The sequence below is a fragment of the Dendrobates tinctorius genome, unplaced genomic scaffold, assembly GCF_039654945.1.
Source record: "Dendrobates tinctorius isolate UK_male_01 unplaced genomic scaffold, ASM3965494v1 ptg000117l, whole genome shotgun sequence".
Classification (NCBI taxonomy): Eukaryota; Metazoa; Chordata; class Amphibia; order Anura; family Dendrobatidae; genus Dendrobates; species Dendrobates tinctorius.
In genome coordinates this window covers 7200166-7215564 of record NW_027361785.1, presented here as the reverse complement: position 1 = coordinate 7215564, position 15399 = coordinate 7200166, and the positions used below count along the sequence as shown (strand labels likewise).

The window sequence follows — 15399 nt, the reverse complement described above, 5'->3', positions numbered from 1 at the left end:
GTGTGCGCATAGCCTAATTTGGTACTAGGAGGATCATTGCATCGTCAAATTTTCTAAGTTAATGGATATTAGCAAATTCAAATCAATATTAATAATAAGCTTAATTTACAATTGTGAATCAGTATATAAACTTAGCTTTTATGGGATTTTTCTGAAAATCTATTTAGGGTTTAGAAAAATGTAGACACTAAGGCCTCTTTCACACTTCCGTTTTTGACAATCAGTCAAGATCCGCCAATTTTGAAAAAAAACGGATCCGCCATTTTTCTTTGCGGATCCGTTTTTTTCCTCATTGACTTTCATTATTGGCGGATCCTGACTGATTGCCGTCCGTTGCATCCGTTTTTTTGAGGATCCGCCACACACTGAATTAACCCTAAATTCTGTCTGGGTGCCGGACAAAAAAAAAATCTCTCTCTCGCTCTCTCTCTCCCAGCAATTCCTTTAAATTTCCTCATTTTCAGGATCCGTCTAAAAATGGATCCTGTGCCATCCGTTCACATCAGTTGAGAACGGATCCGCTTGTCTGCCTTTTTGGCGGATTGTAACTGATGCAAATAACTGAAGTGTGAAAGAGGCCTAAGCTTGGATTGATAACTTTGTTTAAAAAGTTTGGACTTGTTCGTGGTTTACCAAAAAATTAAATCAAGATCATTAATTACTGATGCAACATTTCTAATAGTAATATCATTATATTTCAGTTTTGCTGGTAATAGTTAATGGACCCATCTGCACATGATATAACATATTACTTACCTATGAAATCCTCTTCTTCTCCTGTGCCGTCACTCCGGTAGTCCTCCGGTACATTCCACTGATCTTGGAGAGGTGACGCCGGTGTGTTAGCGCTCCTCTATTCCATCAGAAATGGTCACAAGGCACATGTATTCCAGTTGTCATCACACTGTAGCTTCAGAAAAGTAGAAACAGACTAGTGGAGGGCTACTGGATCCTGGCACTAAACCACAAGGGAAAAAGTTGACTAGTTGCTCTTTTATTATGTTTTCACATATGCCTTTTTTAAAGCCCAGGAAATCCTTTCAATGTGTTTCAGAATTTACCGTAACCTCACATCCGCATTCACAGATATGTGAAGAAACAGAATAGATTGTTTAAGATCATTTACCCAATAATAAGGATTGTAGGTCTTACGCAAAGGTATGATCAAACGTTCCACATGCTACTAAACAATGCCCAGGATTATTTCCTATATGGGAAGCATTTCATTTTTATTTTTTGGCATAATTAAGTGAACATCTGAGTATAAGGATATACCGTATATAAAACATATTCGGAACTATTCCATATAAATTGGGAAAACGGTGATTATTACAGTCTATCCAGCTTTACTGCGTTTTTCTGGAATTTAGGCCTAACGTTATTGTTATAAATCCCAAGGCATATCACAAATGTCTCTATATATACACAAAGCTATAATTACACTACTTCTTATCAACTTATGAAAATAAAGCAATGCCCAGAAATATAGAATATTCTATATTTTTATAGTTATTACCATTATTAAAACAACGCTCAACATCAGTATACAGTACGCCAGAGCAACCCCGTTCTGTCTAGCAGGCGGTAGGAAATGAACTGCTGCTTTAAGGATTTCATTTCTCAGCAATGGATTTCAGCCAAGAAGAGTCAAAATCCAAGAAAATAAACACAGCTGCAAACAGTTATGGGCCTCTGGATGCCAGTGCGCTCCTTCAAACAGCCCTTGGTAGACATCTAAACCCCAAAAAGAGTCAGGAAATCGACAGAGCTGAGTTTAATCCTCTCGCTGCTAGCGAGGCGTACATGGTATTATTACATGATTTCTGGGGACTGAAAATGACATAATAAAACAGGTCTCCTGCTGCAAGGACTTTGATTCCTCCTGCAAATTCATGAACGCTGGGTATCTGCATTCTGAAAAGACGGCTTCCGACCACTTCTTTATTCTCAAGCACTATGGAGTTATTATTACTACAGGCATTTACTTGTAGGGGGTTCCAGCAAGACAAGATTTCCATTTTATGTCTTCTAAGCCATCGCACACAACATATAAAGCACCGTCTCTACATTATACAAATGACCAGTGGGATACATGGAACCACCGTGCCAGCTGGGGTGAGAGTGAATCCAAACAAAAATCTACTTATCTGGAATATTTCTATAAATTGCATTTTGTGGGAAAAAATGGCAGAATTAACTGGTGGTAACTTCATAACCTTCTAATAATTCTTAGACTGTATGCACATATATCTTTTATATTGCATAGTTTTCCCATTTTCAGGAAAATGCCAGCAGGCCTTTCCCAAATGGGCTGTGTCGTCGTTCTTGCAGCAGCTTCACCGCCAATGTCTTTTACTCTGTGCGGCCAAGTATAGATAGCTGGAGGCTACTGAGAAAAATAAACGTTACTTCTTTTATCCACTTCAAGGCTTCCGAACCCTGAGTAACTAAAAAAAAGTGACACAAGGCGTAACCGCTCATAAAAGGAAGAAAGCGCACAGCAATATCAAAACAACATTGCTGTGCACTATGTTCATTTCATGAGATGTTTTTAAGGTGCTCGTTCAGGCTATGTGCACAAGACATCTCAAAAAGTAAAAGCATTGTGGAAGCCACCTGCTCTCTATAAACATTATAGACTGAAAGGCACCGCAGTTGAAGTCAGCCCCAGGACAATGACTACTGGCATTTTCCTGAAACAACTTTGCCTGGGAAACCTTGACGGCTGAGGCAGCATATAAAAGACTCAGTGTGCACATAGCCTTAGGTGGATTCTGGGCGGAATCTGCCTGAAAAAGAGATTGTGTGCAAATCGTCTTATATCAGCTTGTTGCCTTCAGCTTCTACACATCAAACAATCTTTTAAAATGCATCATAATGTGGCAACTGCCCAAGCTTAATAACAGAATTATATGAGCATTTTGTATTATCAGTCCCATAATAAATCAAAGGCGTCACCTTCAACTTTTAATGGATCTTCTCACCCCAAAAACTATTGGGATGGCCCTTAAAAGCCTCTGGAAGAAAATGCAATACAGGAATGATGGAAATGGGAAAAATCTAAAGATACTATGTTTCTGTAGTGCTGTTGGCTTCTCTAGTGCTGTTGGTTTCTGTGGTGTTGTTGGTTTCTCTAGTGCTGTTGGTTTCTCTAGTGTTGTTGTTTTTTCTAGTGCTGTTGGCTCCTCCGGTGCTGTTGGTTTCTCCAGTGCTGTTGGTTTCTCTAGTGTTATTGATTTTTCTACTGCTGTTGGTTTCTCTAGTGTTATTGCTTTCTCTAGTGCTGTTGGTGTCTCTAGTGTTGTTGGTTTTTCTAGTGCTGTTAGTTTCTCTACTGCTGTTGATGTCTCTAGTGTTGTTGGTTTTTCTAGTGCTGTTAGTTTCTCTAGTGCTGTTGGTTTCTCTTGTGCTGTTGGTTTCTCTAGTGCTGTTGGTTTCTCTAGTGATGTTTATTTGTCTAGTGCTGTTGGTTCCTCCAGTGCTGTTGGTTTCTCTAGTGCTGTTGGTTCCTCCAGTGCTGTTGGTTTCTCTAGTGTTATTGATTTCTCTAGTGTTATTGGTTTCTCTAGTGCTGTTGGTTTCTCTAATGCTGTTGGTGTCTCTAGTGTTGTTGGTTTTTCTAGTGCTGTTAGTTCCTCCAGTGCTGTTGGTTTCTCTAGTGTTATTGGTTTCTCTAGTGCTGTTAGTTTCTCTAGTGTTGTTGGTTCCTCCAGTGCTGTTGGTTTCTCTAGTGCTGTTGGTTTCTCTAGTGTTATTGGTTTCTCTAGTGCTGTTGTTTTCTCTAGTGTTATAAGTTTCTCTAGTGCTGTTGGTTCCTAAAGTGCTGTTGGTTTCTCTAGTGTTATTAGTTTCTCTAGTGCTGTTGGTTTCTCCAGTGTTTTATGTTTCTCTAGTGCTGTTGGTTCCTCCAGTGCTGTTGGATTCTCTAGAGTTATTGGTTTCTCTAGTGTTATTGGTTTTTCTAATGTTATATGTTTCTTTAGTGATGTTGGTTTCTCTAGTATTACTGAGCGACTACTGTATATCTGGAACTGGAATAGAGGAACTGAAATGAAAAAGGGCACTGTTTATCTGGAATGGAACATTCTGTTTCTTCTGATAATTGGTAGCACCAGAAATGACACCCCCACACAAATTATTCTTGATAGCTTATAGTATCACCACACATAAAGAAGAACTCCACAATCAAGTCAGTACAAATAAACTTGTCACATTAGGTTCCTCAGATAACAAACGTCTATCAAACACAGATTGTCATCCAGATGTTAAAAACAGAGGTGAAGAAAGAAGAATAGCAGCCAAGCAGTAAGGAATGGGTCAGCATCGCTGTAGTTATGGCACTTTGAGGGCAGACTATGTATACGACAGCGTTAGGCACCTTCTCCTGCACTCATGTATTACAGTGTGGTGTATCTTCTACTACTTATACTGTGGCTATCCCTTACATATTTACCCTCATTAGGTTTTATTGCAGCAAATAAAAGTACGGTGGTAAATTCTGAAAATGTTATCCCAAAACCAGAACACAGTTCTTCAAATTTTCACAAATCATAAAAAGGTGTCCAGTATGGTTGGTTCACCTTGTGCAAGGAAAATATACATAATGCATAACAGAATATGTAAGTGGAATTCAGATACTATACACTATGCATTTTTCAGGGATTTATTCTCTTGTCTGTTTTAGACAAACTGTACATGAATGTATGAGCAATAAATAGAGCAGAACACGATTTCTTATTTTCATCTTTGCCAATATCATCTTCATTCATATTTCAATCAAACTACCCTTGGTTATTAAAGGGAGGCAAATGCGTGGTGGTAATCACGGTACTTCAAGACCTTGTAGCGCGGCTGAAAGAAACCTCTTCATCATCCCTTTTTATAAGCTCCTGGGATGTTTCTTCTGGTTGCAGCAGAAAAAAAAGAAGTAAAATTCTTTCATGCAGCTAACACCAGATGTCCTTCAGCTTCCTTCACCACACAGCATGTGCCTGCGATAATTTTTTCAAAAAGGATCAAAGTTTATCATGACTTTATGATGATGGTTTTACGATTTTTTTTTTTATTTTCATCATAAGTTGTAGAAGAATTTTATGATGTAATGTCAAATATCTCAGCATCTCACATACAGTAGTTTCCACTACCTGACGAAGAAAACTATAATACAAAGAGGTAAATAATGTAAAATTTAAAGGGGTTGTCTGGGCTTTTCACATAATCTCAGTGCATATCTGGGCTGCAGAATGTTGACAATAAGTAATTTACCTTCTGTGGCCAGTTTGCAGGGTTTCCAAGATATCATCTCTTGCTTGTAAGAAAAACGTCCAGGGGGGGTGTTCTGGCATTGAAAAGATAACTGTAGCCGGTACTGTTATGAATGGGTCACCGAGGAGGAAAGCAAGACCAAGCTAAGCCACAGAAAACCAGAGGTTGGTAACTAAGGGGATTGCAGACCCCTGATCCTATCCACACAGCTAGCAGTAGCCGTGGAGCGTACCTGCAATGAACCTAGACGCCTCGACACAGCCGGAGAACTAAATAAGCCTAAAGCAAGAAAAGGGGGAATCTAAACTGCCCCAGAGCAGACCCCAAAGCAATAGACAGCCCCCAAACATGTATTGTCGGTGAGACAAGATGAAAACACAAACACAGATAGAAAAATAGACTGAGCAAAACGATGGGGTCCACACTAACTAGACAGGACAGGAATGGAAAGACACTGTCTGCAATCACGCAAAAAAACGCTGCAAAAAATGCCCAACACGTCTGATAGAAAAATACTGAAGTCACATCGCTGATAACTGTATCTCAGCCCCTACCCTAATGCTGTCTTCAGATTACATAAAAAAAACCTGCTGGCATTTTCCCTTTAACTAATGAAGAGAATATATAAATCGACAAGATGTGCCTAACATTTTGCAATTGATATACTGTACCTATGCATTCTATAACTGGAAACATGACATAATGTTTCAGTTATGCAGCCATATTGCAAACATTTTCCTTGTTCTTAAAGGGTTAAACCCTGTGGCCTTGATGCTTTTTAGAGCTAATTCATAATTCGTAAAGCTTGAGTTGTACACTGCCAATGTCTCAGTAAAGCTGCTTGCCATAGGCAGCTTTCACATGATTTTCCATATCACAGTACTGGCAAAGATGAAAAGCTGCATACAAAGTACAGTTAAGGAAGTAATGTTTCTATCCCTGTTGGCACTCACAATGCTTTACAGATTAAACAAACTCCTAGAACTGTTCTCCCGATTCTGCATTTGCTGTTCTCAAACATGAAGCAAATACGATTACAATAGGAAACAAAACTTCACTGTACAAAAAGAAAATCAAGCCGAAAATAGTGAATGTTTGTAAATGTCTTCCCATCCTGCATGTTATTCTATATCCGGACACCCTAATTCCAGGGAATGAGCACTATTGTATTTGCCTTGCATCATTATACCAAATTGTATATTGTGCACGTATAGTAGAGATGAATGTCAAATCTCAGCATATTCACATCCTAGAAATACTACAATGGTATTGGCACTGATTATTAGAAATTATTTAGGATACATGTCCCTACTGTGCATTTTATATTTAGTACTGTATAAAAGTTTAAAGGGAATCTGTCAGCAGGTTTTTGTTATATAATCTAAGGACAGCATGAGGTAGGGGTTAAAACACTGAATTCAACGGTGTCACTTATCAAGCTGTGTGCTGATGTTTATTTACAATGAAGGTTTTATCACCGGGATATTATCATACCTGTGAACAGCTGGCGCTTGCCTCCTGGCCCATTTCAGCCCCCTCCTGTCATAAGCAGAACACTGTTAATAAACTATGTACATATAAATCCTGGTGTAGGGTTAGCTTTCTGATCTCTGCTGCATTCTACATCTCAGGGTATGTGCACACGGTGCGGATTCTGCTGCGGCTCCGCAGCGTTTCTGCACCTGCGGGTCTGCAGCAGATTCTGCTGCGTTGTACAGTACCTTTATTTCCTATGGAAAAAAAAAAAACGCAGTGCACATGCTGCAGATTTTTCCGCGCGGTTTTGCTGCGGTTTACAATCCGCAGCATGTCAATTGTTTGGTGCAGAAACGCTGCAGTTTTACACCTCATCCATTATGAGGTGTAAAACCGCAGGCAAAACCGCAGATAAACCGCAGGACTTTTGTCCTGCGGATTTACCTGCGGTTTTCTCTACAAAATCCGCACACCAAGAAAACTACGTGTGAACACACCCTCAAAACTTGATTGTGTCAAAAAGGCTGCATCCAGTAAAATAAGTGATATATCATTGGATTCATGGTCTCTTTTCCTACATTATGTCGAAAAGCTGGTCACAAAATCCCTTTAAGAAGGTATGGAAAAAAATCTGTAGAATCAGAATGATTTCACAAATAGAAGTGTTAATGTAATTTTAATTAGCAAAATGCAAAGTGATTGTTCAAATGAGAAACCTTAATTCAGATCAATATTTGGTGAGACCTCACTTTGCCTTCAAAGCACCATCAATTCTTCTAGATGCACATGTATGCAGTTTTTGAAGGAACTCGACAAGTTAAGTTTTTCCAAGCATCTTGGAGAACTAACCACAGGATTTCTTTGGATGTAGATTTATGTCAATTCTATTGTCTTTTCATGTAACCCAGATAGACTCAATGATGCTGAAACCAGGGTTCTATGGGGGCCATGTCTCTTCCAGGACTCTTTATTTTTAAGTCAAAGATAGTTCTTAATGACATTGAATGTATGTTTGGGGTTATTGACCTGCTGTAGAATAGAAATTGCAGACAATCAGACGCCTCCCTGATGCTATTGTATAATGTATAACTAGATGCCTTTATTTTTCAGTATTGAGGGCACCAATAACTCTAACCAAATTCTCAACTGCAGTAGTGGAAAAGAAGCCCCACACTTACAAGGAGCCTCCACCATGCTTTACTATTGTCTGCAGACACTCATTATTGTACCGCTCTACAGCTGTCACTTCTTCAAAAAGATTACACATCTTGAAACCCAAATTTGCTTTGAAATCTTTGCCTGGGAGAGACTTTGATGATACAGTATAACTACATTAAGTTGCTGTGCTCAGGCTAACTACATTGTGGAACTGTGACTTCAACTGTCTTCCACAACCTGACCTTTGAGGTGATTGGCTTGTTCGTCACACGGTTTTTGATCATGTATGGGAATTGATAACCGAAACATGCTTAGTAGAAAAGACATCATTGGCATATTGTCCACTTTTGGACAAGAATTCCAGTGGTTTCTCCTGAGGCAGAAGTTGCCTTTCTTTCTCCCTTAGAGTCTGGATGAGGACATATCGTCCTGTCTGACCAATGGCCTGCGCCAAGGCGATGACCACATCCTGGCAGGATGTCTGCTCCGTTACCCCACACACGACTCTTTGTACCCCATCTACCCAAACTTTTAGTTCCATGATGTAGTCAGATGATTTGGAGCCGCAAAGACGACTGGGCAAAATGGCCGATGGTCTGTTTAGTATCTCATCACAGTTCCCAAGATGTAAACCGGATCCCAGGACTGAAGGAGATCCAACAAGCAGAAGGAGAGATCCCGGCTCCCGTCACTCCTGCACCTCCAGCAGCAGCAGCGCCGATCAGTTGATTCTTCCCCCACCCTGCGCTGGCAAGGACTGAGCCATTTTGCCCAGTCGTCTTTGCGGCTCCAAATCATCTGACTACATCATGGAACTAAAAGTTTGGGTAGATGGGGTACAAAGAGTCATGTGTGGGGTAACGGAGCAGACATCCTGCCAGGATGTGGTCATCGCCTTGGCGCAGGCCATTGGTCAGACAGGACGATATGTCCTGATCCAGACTCTAAGATGGGAGGGAGAAAGAAAAGCAACTTCTGCCTCACAAGAAACCACTGGAATTCTTGTCCAAGAGTGGAAAATATGCCAATGATGACCATTTTGTATTAAAGCTCACTGAACCCAGCTTAACAGAACGCCCTTCTTCAGACGTGTTCCTCCTCCTCCAGAAAGAACTTTTGTCAGGTCTAGTTTGCATCTTAATCCTCGGACACATAGTACAGAAGTTACAAAGTTAAAAGAACCCAAAAAATCTTTGACTTTTAATTTGGGACCTATGAATTCAAATGATATTTTACATAAGCACAGACAAAAGTATCAAAATGGCACTGCTGGTAAAGAAACTGCCCAGAGACAACCAACCAAAGAGGAAATATTGAAGCAGGTGCTGCAACAACAAGAACAACTCAAAGCCCTGGAAATACAAAATTCCTCCATCGGCAAGGACATTCAAACATGGGAAAGGGACAGAGCTGGCGGACCTCACGAGGAGGATGACGAGATCGCTTATTTGGAACGACTTATCCGCCGAAATGATGAAGGGCTGACAGAGATGTTCTGCTTGGATGAAATCGAAAGCGAGCGGCTAGATGAACAAAAAAAGGCCAGATAAAATTAGACAACTACGAGCTACGATGGAGGATTACAACCGTAAAATTAAAGAACTGAGCAAAAGGACTGAGGCCTTAGAGCAGGAAATTCAAAAAGAAACCTCAAAAAGAGTTTTAGGGCAACCCAGCCCTGCTGATATTGAATAAATGGTAGCAAAAATGAGAAAAGAATTGGTAGCCAAAATTGGACAGAGCCCAGAACTGGAAAGTAATCTATCTAATGTGGAAAGAGCTTGTGAGGAGGCCAGACGAAACGAAGAGACAAGAAATCAGGACGTGGAGAAGCTTAAATAAGGACTTCAGACAGTGTAACCTCCAACAGTTCATCCTACAGACCGGTTCTACAGTCACGAATGACCAAGGACACCTAGACGAAGAGTCTCTTTGATCAAAGCAGCTCACAATGGGAAGAAGTGCATAGATGTAGCGGACGCACAGATTCCCTTCCGTGATCAACCCCCAACCATCTCACAGGTCACCCACGGAACTTGCTTTATCCTCTCCTCTCCACCCGGAACCCTGAGGTTTTACCATCCCGGGATACCTCTTGGATTTGAAGGATCTCATCGAAACTACGACCAGTATCTCCACTTTGTTTAAATACTATATCTATATATGAAATGACATTGTTGAAAAAGTATATCTATATATTATGTATTTATCTAATTGTTTATATAATTTTGTAGCACCCATACAGAGCATTCTGGACACATCTCCAGAAACAAGCAGCGTCCCAAAACCAGGGCTGTGGAGTCGGAGTCGTGGAGTCGGAGCCCATTTTGTTGGAGTCGGAGTCTGTGTCATGGAAACTGAGGAGTCGGAGTTGGAGGTTTGGCTTACAGACTCCACAGCCCTGCCCAAAATATCATTTTATGTTTATTTTATTATGGAAAATGTTCTGCACACAATGTTAAAAAATAAACATGAAGTTGATGGTTGTCTGACTTGTCAAGTAATCACGTAAAACTGTTTTGTGTCCTGTTTATATGCTGCTACAGTAACTATATCTGATGGCAAGAAACCATATGACATCAGATATTAAGACTTTAACTGTCAAAAGCAGTGTCTGCTAGAACATAATACTGCACCCTGAGGAAGACAATGAGTTAAAAAAGAACTAATTACCCTTTGGCACATGGGTGTAAACTATCACTGATTTATAACAAAATCCTTACACCCTCCTCCTTGTAGCGTTGTCGTCTGCTTTACGTGTAGTGTATAAACTCTGTTCCTTCTTCATTAATATCAGCACTGGTCTTTATCAGGCGGAAAAGTGTGAAAGTGCAGATAAATCCTCCATCACTGCATTCAAGCATCATTCTAGTTTCCAAGAACTTCAGTCATGTCACAGAGTCCCATCATCTTCTCTCAGCTACACCATTAAAATACATTACTGGCTAAGGACCAACTTCAGCAGATGGAAGCAGAATAGAAGAGGACATCTGACAAAAATAATATTTTTATACAAGCCCGGAGTGATGTTTAAAAAATGTAAAATTCCCCTTGTATATTTAGCAAAGAAAAAAGCTATTATGCTCCATTAAACCAGCAAACATCTATTGTAGGCTAATACTAGTAAAAAAAATCTTATTCTTTAAATAGTTCTGCATTTACACAGAATTATGGTAACCCTGAAATCTTCAGTGTCGAGAAACTTTCTGAATTAAAGAAGCACTCCTCCTCCCATCAAAACTTTTTATTCTCTTAATATTTTGCAATCATCATATTAAATAACACTGTGTATTTCCAATTGTTCATTTTGCCTTTGTTCTGTTATTTCTTCCGTTTCCCATTAGGTCTTTGAAATCACGTGATTAGAAACTGACTAGCTAAAAACTTCTAAGATCTATGTAGAAACAGGAGGTCAATTTTCCCTACATGAGTCAACATTGCAAAAGTTCCTGGCAAGGGTGAGGAGGAGAGCAGCTGGGTCAGGAGTTGAAGAGGGGAATGACTCATGCATGGAAAGAGACTTCCTGTCTCTAGACTAGAGCAGAGAAAAAAGAATTAGCTGGATAGAAAGGCAAAATGAGCAATTGTAAGTGAACAGTGCTATATGATATGATGATTACAATATAGTAAGAGGATACAAACTTTGATGGGAGGAGTGCATGTTTAAGATTAGGCTGCTAAACTCTTGTGTTCATTTCATACCAAGCCCTTTTTATGTAATTTAGCTAGAAAATTAGACTCTACCTCTGTATCTCACCTGTGGATAGATAAGGTAGATAGATTAGATAGATAGAGAAGATAGATAGATAGATAGATAGATAGATAGATAGATAGATAGATAAAATATATAGATAGATGAGATAGATAAGATAGATAGATAGATATATAGATAAAATATAGAGATAGATAAGATAGGTAGATTAGATAGATACGTAAGATAGATAAGATAAATAAGATAGATATAATTAGACATAGATGGATACATAGATCTGAGATATACAGATATTATATATATAGATGATAGATGGATACAAATAGATAAGAAAAAAAACTGGAGGCAGCACACCACGAGAGTGTACAAAAGTTATTTATGAGCCCACTGTGACGACGTTTTGGTTCCTTTTTCACAAACTGGAATCAAAACCATCAACTTTTGCACCCTTTTTTATGCTGGATGGTTGGTACGTACCAGGGAGACGGTGCACCTTCATTTCCTAAAACTGATGCTCTATATTTCTAGCTAGATAGATGGATGATTAGGACATATTTTATTTCTGCTCAGGCTAAGGTACAGTATGTGTAATCTATGCCTGGGTGATTTCACAGATTGTGGAAAAAAAAGAAACATGTTGGCAACAAAGGAGCAGACAGAGGTTTAGGACTGAAGTAATGAAATAAGGGGGGATAGAAATAGGAAGTGGTAATCATGAAAACAGGCTTGTGCAGGCCAAGGTTTCTTAGAATAATAATTCTGCCTTCAAGTGAAAGATTCAGAGATCTACAAAACCAGGCAATGCCAAGGACATTCCATGCCTCCTGCTAACAATCTTTACCCTTACGAACCAGTAGAGGTGGACAGTGGAACTAGAGATCATCATCATACAGACCAGTGTAGGAATGATGAATGAGGCACCATCACATTTTCTATATCACTCTGTTGGCACATTATAGTCTATGGCCCCATTTTGCTGGTGGGTTCGGACATAAGCCCCTATGGAGACCAACAACCGGGTGCCTGAACGCAACGTGAACGCGCCCTTAGCATGAGGCAGATGTGCATGCTGAGAATTACATTTCTTCAGTGCCATCTGTATGGAAATAGATATGCCCGTAGTAAGTGATAGGATAGAGGTCAGATAAGTGTCTCCAGGACTTACAGGGCTTTCTTGGTTTGGGTAGCAAACTCAAATATGTGAACTCGACTAGTCAAACCTTTCTACACAGCTTTCCACATTGCTAGTCACGTCAGCATGCAAAGCCAGAAAAGAAGACCCTTTAGTTCCAGAGATTAATTAGACCACCTAAGATCATACCTTAACCCTTCCAGAAACGCCCATACTGACAATCTCCACCTATAACTGTAAGCAGACAATGGGACTCCGCCGTGCCAACACATTGTCGTGCTATCTGCAGCTGTTGAATTCATTTTAGACTGTAGGCTGAAAGACATCCGCAGTCAAGAGAAAAAAATAATCTTAGCGTATTTTATCCCCCGCACCTGTTAGTCATTACAAATGCAATAGATTGTTTATTACATTACGGTGATAATGACCAGACAAACAATGTTAACTCTACATGAATGCTCTGTGCATTAACAATAACAGGGATAAAGGGCATTTATGCTGCAAGATCATCGTGCATGAGTGTTATTAAAATGCTCACTTCACTGTTAACTTGCTGATTTAGGTTACTTTCACACATCAGTTTTTGTGCATCAGGCGCGATGCGGCGAAAAGTGTAAAAACCGGATCCGGCGCCTGTTGCCACCGGATCCGGTTTTTTCCCCATAGAGTTTCATTATCGCCGCATTGCGCCTGATGCCTATGCGGCGTATCCGGTTTTTGCCAGATCCGGCAAAAACAGCCGGTCCGGCGTCTGGAAAAAACGTTCTCTGCAACGTTTTTTCTCAGCGCCGGACCGGCTTTTTCCACAGCGCATGCCCGGACTCTGTGAATGTTAACCCCACAAGTGCCCGGTGAGAGAGAGAGAGATCTCTCTCTGTCACCCAGACACTTGTGAGAGATCTCTCTCGCCGGGCACTTGTGGGGTTAACACTCACAGTGTCTGGGTGAGAGAGAGAGATCTCTCTGTGGGGTTAACCCCACAAGTGCCCGGCAAGAGAGAGAGATTCTCTCGCCCGGACACTGAGTGTTAACCCCACATGTCTCTCTCTCTCTCCAACCCCCTCTCCTCTCCCCTCCCCTCTCCTCTCCCCTCTCCTCTCCTACCCTCCCCTCACCTCCCTTTCAGCAGCTGTCTCTCTCAGCGGCTGTCTCTGTCCACCTCCTGCTGCGGCTCCTTTAAATCACGTCCGAGCCGTATCAGACGCCGCACACACATCCGGTGTCACGGCTGCAGGCCGGATCCGGCGGCCCGGCTTTTCGCCGCACGCCGCCGGACCCCACACACCGGATGTGTGAAAGTAGCCTAAACAGGCTGCCGATCAACCGATGAATGAGCAGAATGCAGTACATGAGATCGCCGCTCAGGGCAGTACAACGTGAGGTGTGAATAGGACCCACTGCCCAGAACTATGGCAGCCTATGTGCAATCAGCAATGATCGCTCACTGCACATCGTTTGCTTTGGTCTGCTTGTGTAAACAGGAAGTCAATTCACCGCCGATTGGTAAAGGTTACTGATCAACAGTTGTATCATGCCGCTGGGCAGTCCATATGAACGGATCTATACTGTAAGTACAAGTAAGGGTCACGCTAAGCATCTAAGCAATGAACTGACATCTGTGTCTCCCTTTCTTCGGTGGCTAGAGAGTGTAGGCCCAGCCAGTAAAGGCTGCTATTACCGATTTTGACCAAGCACCTTCTTCCATCCTTCTGAAAAGTCTTCATATAATATTTAATAGTTGTTTCACCAAACAACTCTATTCTTTTTACAGTACAGGGTGGGCCATTTATATGGATACACCTAAATGAAATGGGAATGGTTGGTGATATCAACTTCCTGTTTGTGGCACATTAGTATATGGGAGGGGGGAAACTTTTCAAGATGGGTGGTGACCATTTTATTTAGATGTATCCATATAAATGGCCCACCCTGTAGTATAATCCAAAGCAGAAAACTGCTAATTAAGCATAACTGCTACTCTAGAGGACCACCCAGGCCATGTACTCTTGGCTAATCTAGAGGTTTAAGATGCCAATCTTGTGACAGCTGATTGGCAGTGGGGCTTTTTTGTACAGAAGGGTGTGCCAGCGCAGCTGCCATAATGATCAGAGAAAGATTGAGCTCTTCTCTCACGCTACAGGCAGAGTGGAGGCACAAGCATACATTGTTACTTGATATCAGGGTTATGGGGTACTGCTTTTTAATGTGATAGTGATAACATAACCCAGGGCCTATTTGTCTTTATTAATTAAAGGGAATCTGTCAGCAGGTTTTTGCTATTTATTCGGAGGGCAGCATGTTGTAGCATGGGCTGAGACACTGATTTCAGCAATGTGCCACTAAATATGTTGTGTACTGCTGCTTCAATGCAATGAGTGTTTCATCAGCAGGAGATTAACACTACAGGACTACAGCTCATGTGCATCCTGGTCCAACTCTGCCCAGGGACTGATTAGCAACTTACTGTCAATAGACACTATACACAGAGAGCTGTGGTGTGGGCAGGGTTAGCCTTCAGAGTACTGCTACACACTGCATGTAAAAAAACTCTGATTGTGTCAATACTGTTGCACCCAATAAACTTTCCCTACATTATGCTGCTTTCAGATGATGTAGAAAAAAACCTGGTGACAGAGTCCCTTTAAAGGGATATTCT

General features: G+C 41.0%; 1 protein-coding gene and 1 pseudogene across 2 annotated transcripts in view; one reads left to right on the top strand and one right to left on the bottom strand.

The window, feature by feature from the left end:
- Positions 1-15399, bottom strand: part of SH3RF3 (SH3 domain containing ring finger 3) — a 631222-nt gene that overhangs the window by 589178 nt on the left and 26645 nt on the right. The window lies entirely within an intron of this gene.
- LOC141101476 (ras association domain-containing protein 8-like) lies at positions 8709-10004 on the top strand (annotated as a pseudogene).